Below are 9,912 nucleotides of genomic sequence, written 5' to 3'. Positions count from 1 at the left end.
TGGATCACAGGGCTCCCAATGGAGAAGCTAGAGAAAGTACCCAAGGAGCTAAAGGGATCTGCAACCCTATAGTTGGAACAACATGATGTACTAACCAGTACCCCGGAGCTCTTGTCTCTAGCTCCATATGTATCGAAAGATGGCCTAGTTGGCCATCACTGGAAAGAGAGGCCAATTGGACTTGCAAACTTTATATGCCCCAATACAGGGGAATGCCAGGGCCAAAAGAATGGGAATGAGTGGGTAGGGAAGTGGGGGGGGGGACTTTTGGGATAGCATTGGAAATGTAATTGAGGAAAATACGTAATAAAAAAAAGAAATGTAAATGAAGAAAATACCTAATAAAAAATGGAAAAAAATGGTACATTAAAATACATACACACCTCCCTTCATTTCACTATTCTTAAATCGCATTACAAAGACCTGTAAGGCTGAAATCTTAAGGAATTGAGTCATTTTTATTCACCTGATATGTGTTATGCAGATGAATATTATTATCTTCATTATTCAATAGTTGCGTCTGTGCAGGAATTCACACAAATGCACTGGATGCTTTCCCTCTTTTGGGCCTTGCTCTATGACAAATATGTTGAAGACAAAGCTTCTCACTCTCAGAGAGCTTATGTACAGGTGGAAAAAAATAATAATATACTGTGAACAACTGTGAAACAAATGCTTGCCACTGAAGAAAACCCACTCACTCTCCTGGTTCCCAATGCAAAGTGTAAAATATCATGTTTACTTTTCCCAGAGGTAGAAACACAGTAAATCTCTGATAACTTGTAAGGAGTAAGCCAAAGTAATATGTAATAAAGCAGCAGCCTATAAAAAGACCATTACTTCAGGTCTAAGTGGCCCTTAGTCTGCCTTACATCAAAAAAACAATGAATAAGAACTGTCCCTGTGTTTGCTTACAAAATAAAGGTGGTTGAAAATGAGGATCACGTGTTCAGATACTCAAGGGTCTTTAACACCAGAGATTCTGGCAACATCAACCAACAAACACTTCAACATTTCCTCCTGTGCCCTTATGAGAAAAAAAGTGGCATATGGCAACTTCTCTGCTGTCACACACAGGTGGACATGGTGAACTTGAGGACATAGTGTTACTTGGAAATAGTACTGAACTACGAGCTCCCTCCCAGCCTCAGCCCATCCTTTGTACTTCTATGATAAGAGGGCAGATGAAATACATTTACATACTTTCTAATTCTTCAGAGAAATATTGTTTTCTAGTTCCGTATTTTTGTTAAAATATTCTCATAATCATCGAGTGCTCTGATTGCCAAGTTCAGGTCTTGGTTTTGGTCTGAAGAGCAAAATAAAGGGCAATCTAATTTTAAGACCTATCTACAGTTTCACTTAATATTCTTTTTGCACAAAGTCAAAAGATTTAGAAGAGAATTATAATTGCCTGGTACTTAAAATATTATTGAAAATGCAGTGGGCTGAATTTAAAATGTACTTGGAGGTTCAGTCTACTGATTCTAGAAAAAAAAGTCAAGTTCATTTACAAAGTTGTGTTAAATACTTTTCCTAGGTTTTACTTAGATATATGTAAAAGGTAAGGTTAAAAGATTGGTAACAGGTTACCAATAGTGAATGTCAGTATTTCTTTTAGTTTCGGTTACTTTACAGTGTATCTGTATGGTTTATAGAAACCAGTAAAGGTCTGGGGAAATAGCTCATCCAGAAAGTGCTAATTATTCCATTACATGGACCCTGTTTGATCATAGAAGTCACCTAAAAAAAAATCAGGAGTAATAACATAGATATACGAATGGAGCCCCCTGGCCTCTTTCTCTTTTTGGCCTAGTGTTCTTGGTCAGCTAGAGATCTTTTCTCACAAAAAGATAGAGGTCTTTCTGAGGAATGCCACTTGAGGTTGATCTCAGATATATGCATGCCTCTGTGGTCACAAACATAAATATGCATGTCTTAAGTAAGGTTTGTATTACTATAATGAACGACTATGGCCAAAACAACTACAAATGATAGAGTTTGTTTGGCTTAGACTTCCATATCACTGCTCATCATCAAAGGAAGTCAGAACAGGGAAAGAAACAGGGCAGGAGCCTAGAAGTAGGAGCTGATGCAGAGGCCATGGAAAGGTGCTGCTTGGATGTTTGATCATCATGACTTGCTCAGCTTGCTTTCTTATGGAATTTAGGTTCATCATCCCAGGGATAGCAGCACCCAGAATGGGCTGGACCTTCCTCTAGCAATTACTAATTTAGAAAATACTTTAAAACCCAATCTAATGGAGGAATTTCCTCAACTGAGTTTCCCTTCTTTCCGGTGACTCTAGCTTGTGTCAAATCTACATAAAACTAGCAAGTCAACACATCTGAACACAAAATACCTGAAGTGTTGGCTTGAATAAAAATGGTATCCCTAGGCTCACAGGGTTAGGAGGTGTGGCTTTATTGGAGTCAGTGTGGCTTTTTGGAGAAACTGTGTCACTGGGGGATGGCTTTGAGGTTTCAAATGCTCCAGCCAGGCCCAGTGTCACTCTTTCTTCCTGTTGCCTTCAGATCTGGATGCAGAACTCTCAGCTACTTCTCCAGCACCATATCTGCCTGTAAGGCACTCTGCTTCTGGGCACAAAGGCAAAGGAATTAACACCTGAACTGTAAGCCAGGCCCAGTTAAATGTTTCCTCTTATAAGAGTGATCATAGTGTCTCCTCAAGGTAATAGAAACCCTAATTAAGACACTTGGTTAAAAATTAACAGAAAACACCAAAGTGGATATTACAAGGATGCTGCGATCCTGAACCCCTAGAGAGTTACTGTGTGCCCATGCCTTATAATGCTATATTTTTCTCCCAGATACAACCTGGATCTATTATTTGTGTTCTTTACATACAATCCCTTTCATGTTATTGGAATCAAGTGATTATGAAATAGCAACCACATTTTCCCAAGCTGCCACATATATTTTCTTTCTTATCTCCCTTATTAATAAGGTTGGATTTTTTTCCTAATAACACACATTTTTCAGCAAATATGTTCTCTGGGCATATTTTGTACAGGAAGATTTTATTTATTTATTTACTGACCACATGTTTTAACTTATTGACTCCCGCTATAATATTCATTTCTTTAGCTTTGATGACTTTTAACACATCAGTGATTGTTGTCACTGTAGTTTGGATTTCTTAAATTTAGTTTTTAGTAACTTTGCATATGATATGCAATCATATTTAAAGGCAAACTTGAAGTACACTCAAAAGGCAGGCATAATAGTGTTTTCTCATCTCAAAGAATCATTGTGATTTAATGATTATTTCTTTCAAAATTATACTTGTTACTTCGCTGCCTGAAAGATTGGGTGTGTTTGGGTTGCAATGAGATAAACTATTAAAATGTGGCCAGAATTGTGATGATGAGGTACACTGGTGGCAAAGAAAAGAAAATCATACCTTAAAATATATTTACCCTGAGAGGAGAGGGGCATAAAAGACTCGTACAATTATTCTCTAGAGTAACCCAGGAAATATTTGTCATCATTTGGTAGCACAAAAATGCACATGTGAAACATAAGTTAATTTTTCTCTCAGCCAAGTTTAGTGGATGAAATCATTCTGTCAAAGTTCTTGGTCTGAAGTCATTATTGGTAGATCAACTTCTTATTCAGAAATCAGAGAGCCATTCATCTGAGAGTAGACAGCTGTGAGTGTCACCACACAAATACTCACAGTGAACTGGGAGGCATCGGGCTACATCATCCAAATGCTTCAAATTCGGAAATCCTGTGGTAGCTAAGAAGGAATGGAAGGAAAGATGAAAAACAACATTATGTTCTAGACTAGATTATTACAAAAGTCAGGGTTTTAAATGAAAATGGCTCACAAAGTTCTTGCCTATAGCTTAAACATTAGTAAAAAAGACTTCTAAGTTGACTGAATAATTATGCCAATAGGCATAATTGAATGAACAGACATAATTGAATGAAAATATGGGAGCAGCTGAGGGCCTCTTAAGAGCACTCTGAGCAAGGTTAGTTTTTAGAATTCTAGATAGAACACAGAGGAAGAGTTAGATCTCTGGAGGTATGAGGCCATGACTTGAGCACTCAAGAGCAAAATAATTATATAAAATGAATAACTGCTTTACACAGGTTCATTCATAGATGTGTGTGCCCCACTGAACTTGTTGGTTTTGTGTGTCAATTTGACACATGCTTGAGTCATCATAGAGGAAGGAGCCTCAGTTGAGGAAATGTTTCCCTGAGGTCCAGTTGTAAAGTATTTTCTAAATTAGTGATCAATGGGGGAAGAACCCAGCCTATTGTGGGTGATGCTATCCCTCAGCTTATGGTCCTAGGTTCTTTAAAAAGATATTCTGAGCAAGCCATGAGAATTAAGCCAGGAAGCAGCACCCTTCTATGGTCTACACATCAGTTCCTGCCTCCATAATTCTGCCTTGTTTGAGTTTCTGTCCTGACTTCCTTCTATAATGAACATAAATATGGAAATGTAAACAGAATAAACTCTTTCCTCCCCAACTTGCTTTTTGTCATGATGTTTCATCACAGCAATAGATAACTAACTTAAAATATCTACCTTACTTTGTTAAACTTGTTTTTTTTTTTTTGAAGTTTGTAAATTTGGTGCTTGGCATCATAAACAATGATTAATTTGCAATTTTTTTCTAAATAATATAAATAGAATGAAGAGTTCTAAGAAAGTTAGAAAATTCATAAAAATTCTTCATTAAAACAGCATATATATTGGTTAAATAATATGTTAATTATGTTATATATTATTATATTGTATATAATATATAATATTCTTATAAATAATGAATTATGTATCCATATGTAGTACATGTAAATATGTAAATAAATCTATATAATATAAAATTATATCTATATAAGTTATCTATTTGAGAGAGAGGATGAGAGAGGAGGAGTATGAGAGAGAGAGAGAATGAGAGAGAGAGAGAACCTGTGTGTCTGTTTCTGTGTGTATTCCAACGTTTTAAACTTGGGTAAACTTTTGGGCCATCTGCAAGTGAGAGAAAAAGATGAAACTTATCCAAAGCACTAGGTGCAGGGTAATAGAATGCCACATGGTGTTGACTTCCTCTTAGGACATTTGTTGCCTGAAACCTTCTTAAAGATCTATGCTAAAGGCAAACATGGAGGAGTTCTGTATAACTAACTGCTGGCCTCAGTGGCAGTCTCACCTAGTTTCAGTCATGTGAATGATCATCAGTTTTAATTGATTTGAAGCATCAAGTGAAGGCCAGCTTTCCACCTGCCTTAGCTGAGCCCTCTGGAGGCCGTCCAAGTGGATTTCTCCAGCATGCTTACTATAGTTTAATAATTAATAAAACAATATTTTCAGACCTACTCAGAAGGTGGAAAAAGTAGTCTGGAAGTAGAGGAAGAGAGGGACCTGGGAGGGCGACAGGAGGCAGAGGGAAAAGGGGTTGGGGGGCTAATTCAGATATGGGAGGAGATAGGGGAGAAATATAGACGGTCAGGAATTTGAAAGGAAGTGTGTAGCAGTGGGGGAGGGAGAACTGGAAGTAACCTCTAGGATGTCCCAGATGCCAGGAACCCAAGAAGTTCCCAGGACCCAACAGGGAGGAAATTAGCTGAAATACCCCCCCACAAAAAAAGTGGAGAGAGAACCTGTAGAGACCATATCCAGGCATGGCCCCAGTTGAGGGATATTGCCACTGATCTACCTCCAAAATATTAATCCATAATTTCTCATGTCAAAAGGAAATTCAGAGACAAAGAGTGGAGCAGAGAGTGACAGAAAGGCCATCCAGAGACCATCCCACCTAGGGATCCATCCCATCTGCAGACACCAAACCTAGACACTAGACAGGAGCCTATTATAGCTGTCCCCTGACCAATACAGATGTAGACCAATACACAGTCACACATCAGACTGAGCACATGATCCAGTGGAGAAGTTAAGGCAAGGAATGTAGTTGCTGAAGGGGAGTTGCAACTCCATAGAAAGAACATTATCAACCAACCAAACAACTCAGGGACAAAACTACCAACCAAAGAGTACACAGGGAGGGACCCATGGCTCCAGCTGCATATGTAGCAGAGGATTACCTTATCTGACATCACTGGGAAGGGAGCCCCTTGGTCCTGTGGAAACTCAATGATCCAGGGTAGGGGAATGCTAGGGCCCTGAGGCAGGAGTGGGTGGGCGGGAGAATGGGGGAGCACAATCATAGAGGCAGGGATATCAGGTAGGGGTTTATGGAGGAAATACTGAAAATGGGTATAATATTTGAAAAGCAAATAAAAGAACCAATAAAATTAATTAATTAGTTAATTAAAAATTAGGAGAGAGAGGGAGAGAGAGAGAGAGAGAGAGAGAGAGAGAGAGAGANAGAGAGAGAGAGAGAGAGAGAGAGAGAGAGAGAGAGAGAGAGAGAGAGAGAGAGAGACTGGCAGCAAATACATGGTATCTTGTGCTGGAAGACAATTGGGAGGAATATGCTTGAAGAAACATCTGTGTGTGGTTGTTTTGACCTCTGAGACACTTTCTCTCAGCCTGATGGACTCAGAAAACTAAGACATCTTATTCAGACAGAGTAGTCCATGAGTGAAACAAAGGTTGCATTTTATTTCTAACCTATCAATGGAGGACACTTTTATAATCAATTGATTATGATCAGACCCCAAGCTCTTGAAGGAAAAAGTATCCGGAGGAATGTCAAGGACACTTGAATGAGGACACCTGCCAAGATGAAGATGCTGCCACTGTCGTTGGAAACACCTTCTCTGTCATTAATCACACTAACAACTTAAAATCTAATTGGCTCCCTCTGGACACATTTGTTTTTGTTGAGATTAGCTTTGTCCCAGTTTCTCAATTGCCATGATGTTTTTCATCATCTGAGTAGTTATGAAGATACTTTTGATGGGAGAATTTCAGTGACACAGAGGGAGTGATTGTAGCCATAAACAGTGTTTCAGATCCTTTCTTGACCTTCATTAAGTTATGAAACTGAGGTCTTCTGAGAGGAAAGGACAAGTCAAGAAGTTATGGCAGAAATTTTTAACCAAAAATAGGACAATATTTATGGAATGTTGCATAACTTAATTAAGATACCTCTTTTTTTTTCCCCTTTATGCAAGGTGACTGTGTACCTTGGATGATGTCTATTTTATACATACATCTCTTGATTTTCAATATCCTCGCTGTTTCATTTGCTTGTTAGCCTTTGTTACAGATTTTCTCTTATAACCACTTAATTTTCCTTGTCCAGGAATTAAATTTCAGATGTATCTGTACTCTTACTTGAACAAGATTCATGTTGTCATAATGGTTACATTGTTACCTATGAATTCTATGTAGGTAGTGCTAATTCAAAAATTCTGAAAAGCTCTTCTGACAACACTGCTATTGTATATTCCCTTAACTTCAGTATAAAAACAGCCAATATGCTTGGGAGTGTTTTCTCCCCTTGGGTTGCCATGTCCAGCCGTGACATGAGGAATTATGCACTGTTTTATTTTCTCTTGTTAGGCTATATTCAATGGATAACCCTGGGAGGCCTGCTTTGTGTGTTTTGTTTCTGTTTGTTTGTTTCACTTTTTCTTTTCTTTTCTTTTCTTTTCTTTTCTTTTCTTTTCTTTTCTTTTCTTTTCTTTCTTTTTTTAAGAAACTGAAGAGGTTGATCTGAGGGAGGGGAGATGTGGGGGAGGAGGACTAGGAGGCATGGAGAGAGGGGGAAACGTTCAGGTCGGGCTGTTAATAAGAGAATAACAAGCATTTTTTAAAAAAAAGAAGAAAAAGAAAAGCTATCAACAAGGCTCTTCAAGCTATTTAATAAAATAGGAAGAAAAGAAGAAAAGAGACATTACCAAATTCCTTATAATAATTGAGCATTTTACTCTGATCCCAAAAATGTTTAAAAGCAAAATAAAAATAGAAAAACATGGAAAAACACTGATAAATACAGATGAAAATCCTCAATAAAATAATAGCATACAAAAGCTTGGCCTTGATTTCTTTCTTCTCCCTCCCAAGTGGGATTGAAACGTCCTCACTTGGGCCCTTCAGCTTGTTAACTTTCTTGAATTCTGTGGATTGTATCATGTGTATTCAGTAAATTTTTGGCTAATATCCACTTATTAGTGAGTACATACTATACATGTCCTTTAGGGGCCTGAATTGCCTCACTCAGGATATTTTCTAGCAATCACAGGTGACCGAGGGAGGGAGGGACACGGGTAGGAGAGAGGAGAGGTAGGGGAAAATGGGAACATGATCAGGTATTAGAGGGGAAACAGGAATGAAGCAGTGAGGGCCACCAGAATGAGTGGAAACAGTCAACCTCAGGCAGTAGGAGGTGGGGGACCTACTAGAAAATACCAGAGACCTGGGAGGTGAAAGTCACTCAGGACTCAATGGGAGGGACCTTAGATGAAATGCCCATCAGTGGGGAGAGGGAATTTGTAGAGACCATCTCTAGTAGAAAGACAGGGCATCAAGTGTACAGATGGGGTTGTCATCCCACAGTCAAAAAGTCTGACCCAGAATTGTTTCTCTAAAGGAACTACAGAGATAAAAATGGAGGAGAGACTGAGGGAAAGGAGGCCCAGCTTGGGATCCATCTTAAAGGGAGGCTCCAAGGCCTGACACTATTGCTGATACTATAGTGTGCTTACAGACAAGAGTCTAGCATGGCTGCCCTCCGAGAAGCCCAACAAGCAGCTGACTGAGACAAATGCAGTTACTTACATCCAACCAATGTACTGAAGTTAGGGACCCCTTTGGTTGAATTAGGGTAACATTGGAAGAAGCTGACAAGGAGGAGGGTAACTTCATAGGAAGACCACTAGTCTCAACTACCATGGACCTCCAAGATCTCTCAGACACTGGGCCACCTACCAGGCAGCATACCCTAGCTGGTATGAAGCACCAGACACACATACAACAGAGGACTGCTTGGTCTGGCCTCAGTGAGAGAAGATGCGCCTAACTCTCTTGAGACTTGAGGCCCCAGAGAGTGGGGAGTCCTGGAAAGGTGGGGTGTGGAGGGGGTGAGGACATCCTCTTGGAGACTGGGGGAAGAAGAATGAGATGAGGAACTGTTGGAGCACAGACTGGGAGGGGGATAACAACTGGACTGCAAAAATGGTTAAAGATAATTCAAAAAAAAAAAAAAAAGGAAAAAAAGAAAAAGAAAAAGTCTTGCCTTTTCTTTTAGATCAGTTCTGATTTTAGGTTTTCTTTTCTTTAGCCTATACCACCCTGTACAGGGACTTGATATTCAATATTATCATAGCAAAAGTGCATGCTCTAAATGCTAATCTGATTTTACTCCTCACGAGATATTCCCAGTCATATTGCATATATCACTTGTGCTTGAGATGCCCATACTCGTGTCCTCCTGCCACTGCTGTCTTGCTTCTCTGACTCCCTGACTCTTAACATCCTGGACTCACAGTTCAGCAATGTCTTAGCTCTTCCAGTTCATTTTCAAAAGAACTAATGTGAACACCTTATTACTAGCTTGAATACTGGTGGAAGATGATATGCTGGTACATTCTGGGACAGTAAATTCATCATTAATCCTATACAGCTGCAAACCCATCAAGCTACAAAATGACACACCTGGGAATATGTCCCTGTGTGTTCAATAGTAGCATGAATGCTCTTTGGTTACCAATTACTTCCTCATTGTAATTTTTTTTTAGTATAAAGTTTATTTGGAGACATGGGAAGGGGGGTTGAGAAAGGAGTAGAGACAGTGGGAGAGAGGGAGAGGGAGAAGGAGAAGGAGGGAAAGAGGGAGAGAGAGAGAGAGAGAGGGAGAGGGAGAAGGAGAAAGAAGGAGAAGGAGAAGGAGAAGGAGAAGGAGAAGGAGAAGGAGAAGGAGAAGGAGAAGGAGAAGGAGAAGGAGAAGGAGAAGGAGAAGGAGAA

General features: G+C 39.4%; 1 long non-coding RNA gene across 2 annotated transcripts in view; it reads right to left on the bottom strand.

Annotated features, from left to right (window-relative positions):
• The window catches only part of LOC110299616, a 22,882-nt gene extending 15,649 nt beyond the window's left edge, over window positions 1-7,233 (bottom strand). Inside the window, exons 1-2 of one of the 2 annotated variants that reach the window (XR_002378495.1) lie at window positions 7,131-7,233; window positions 3,700-3,762 (exon numbers count right to left, since the gene is read on the bottom strand). This is a non-coding gene — a long non-coding RNA (uncharacterized LOC110299616). The remainder of the gene's footprint in view (window positions 1-3,699; window positions 3,763-7,130) is intronic. The other variant, XR_002378496.1, reaches the window with a different exon arrangement.
• Window positions 7,234-9,912: the final 2,679 nt, after the last annotated feature.

This window comes from Mus caroli, chromosome 8 (genome assembly GCF_900094665.2).
Source record: "Mus caroli chromosome 8, CAROLI_EIJ_v1.1, whole genome shotgun sequence".
NCBI lineage: Eukaryota > Metazoa > Chordata > Mammalia > Rodentia > Muridae > Mus > Mus caroli.
This window is presented reverse-complemented; position numbering and strand designations above follow the sequence as displayed.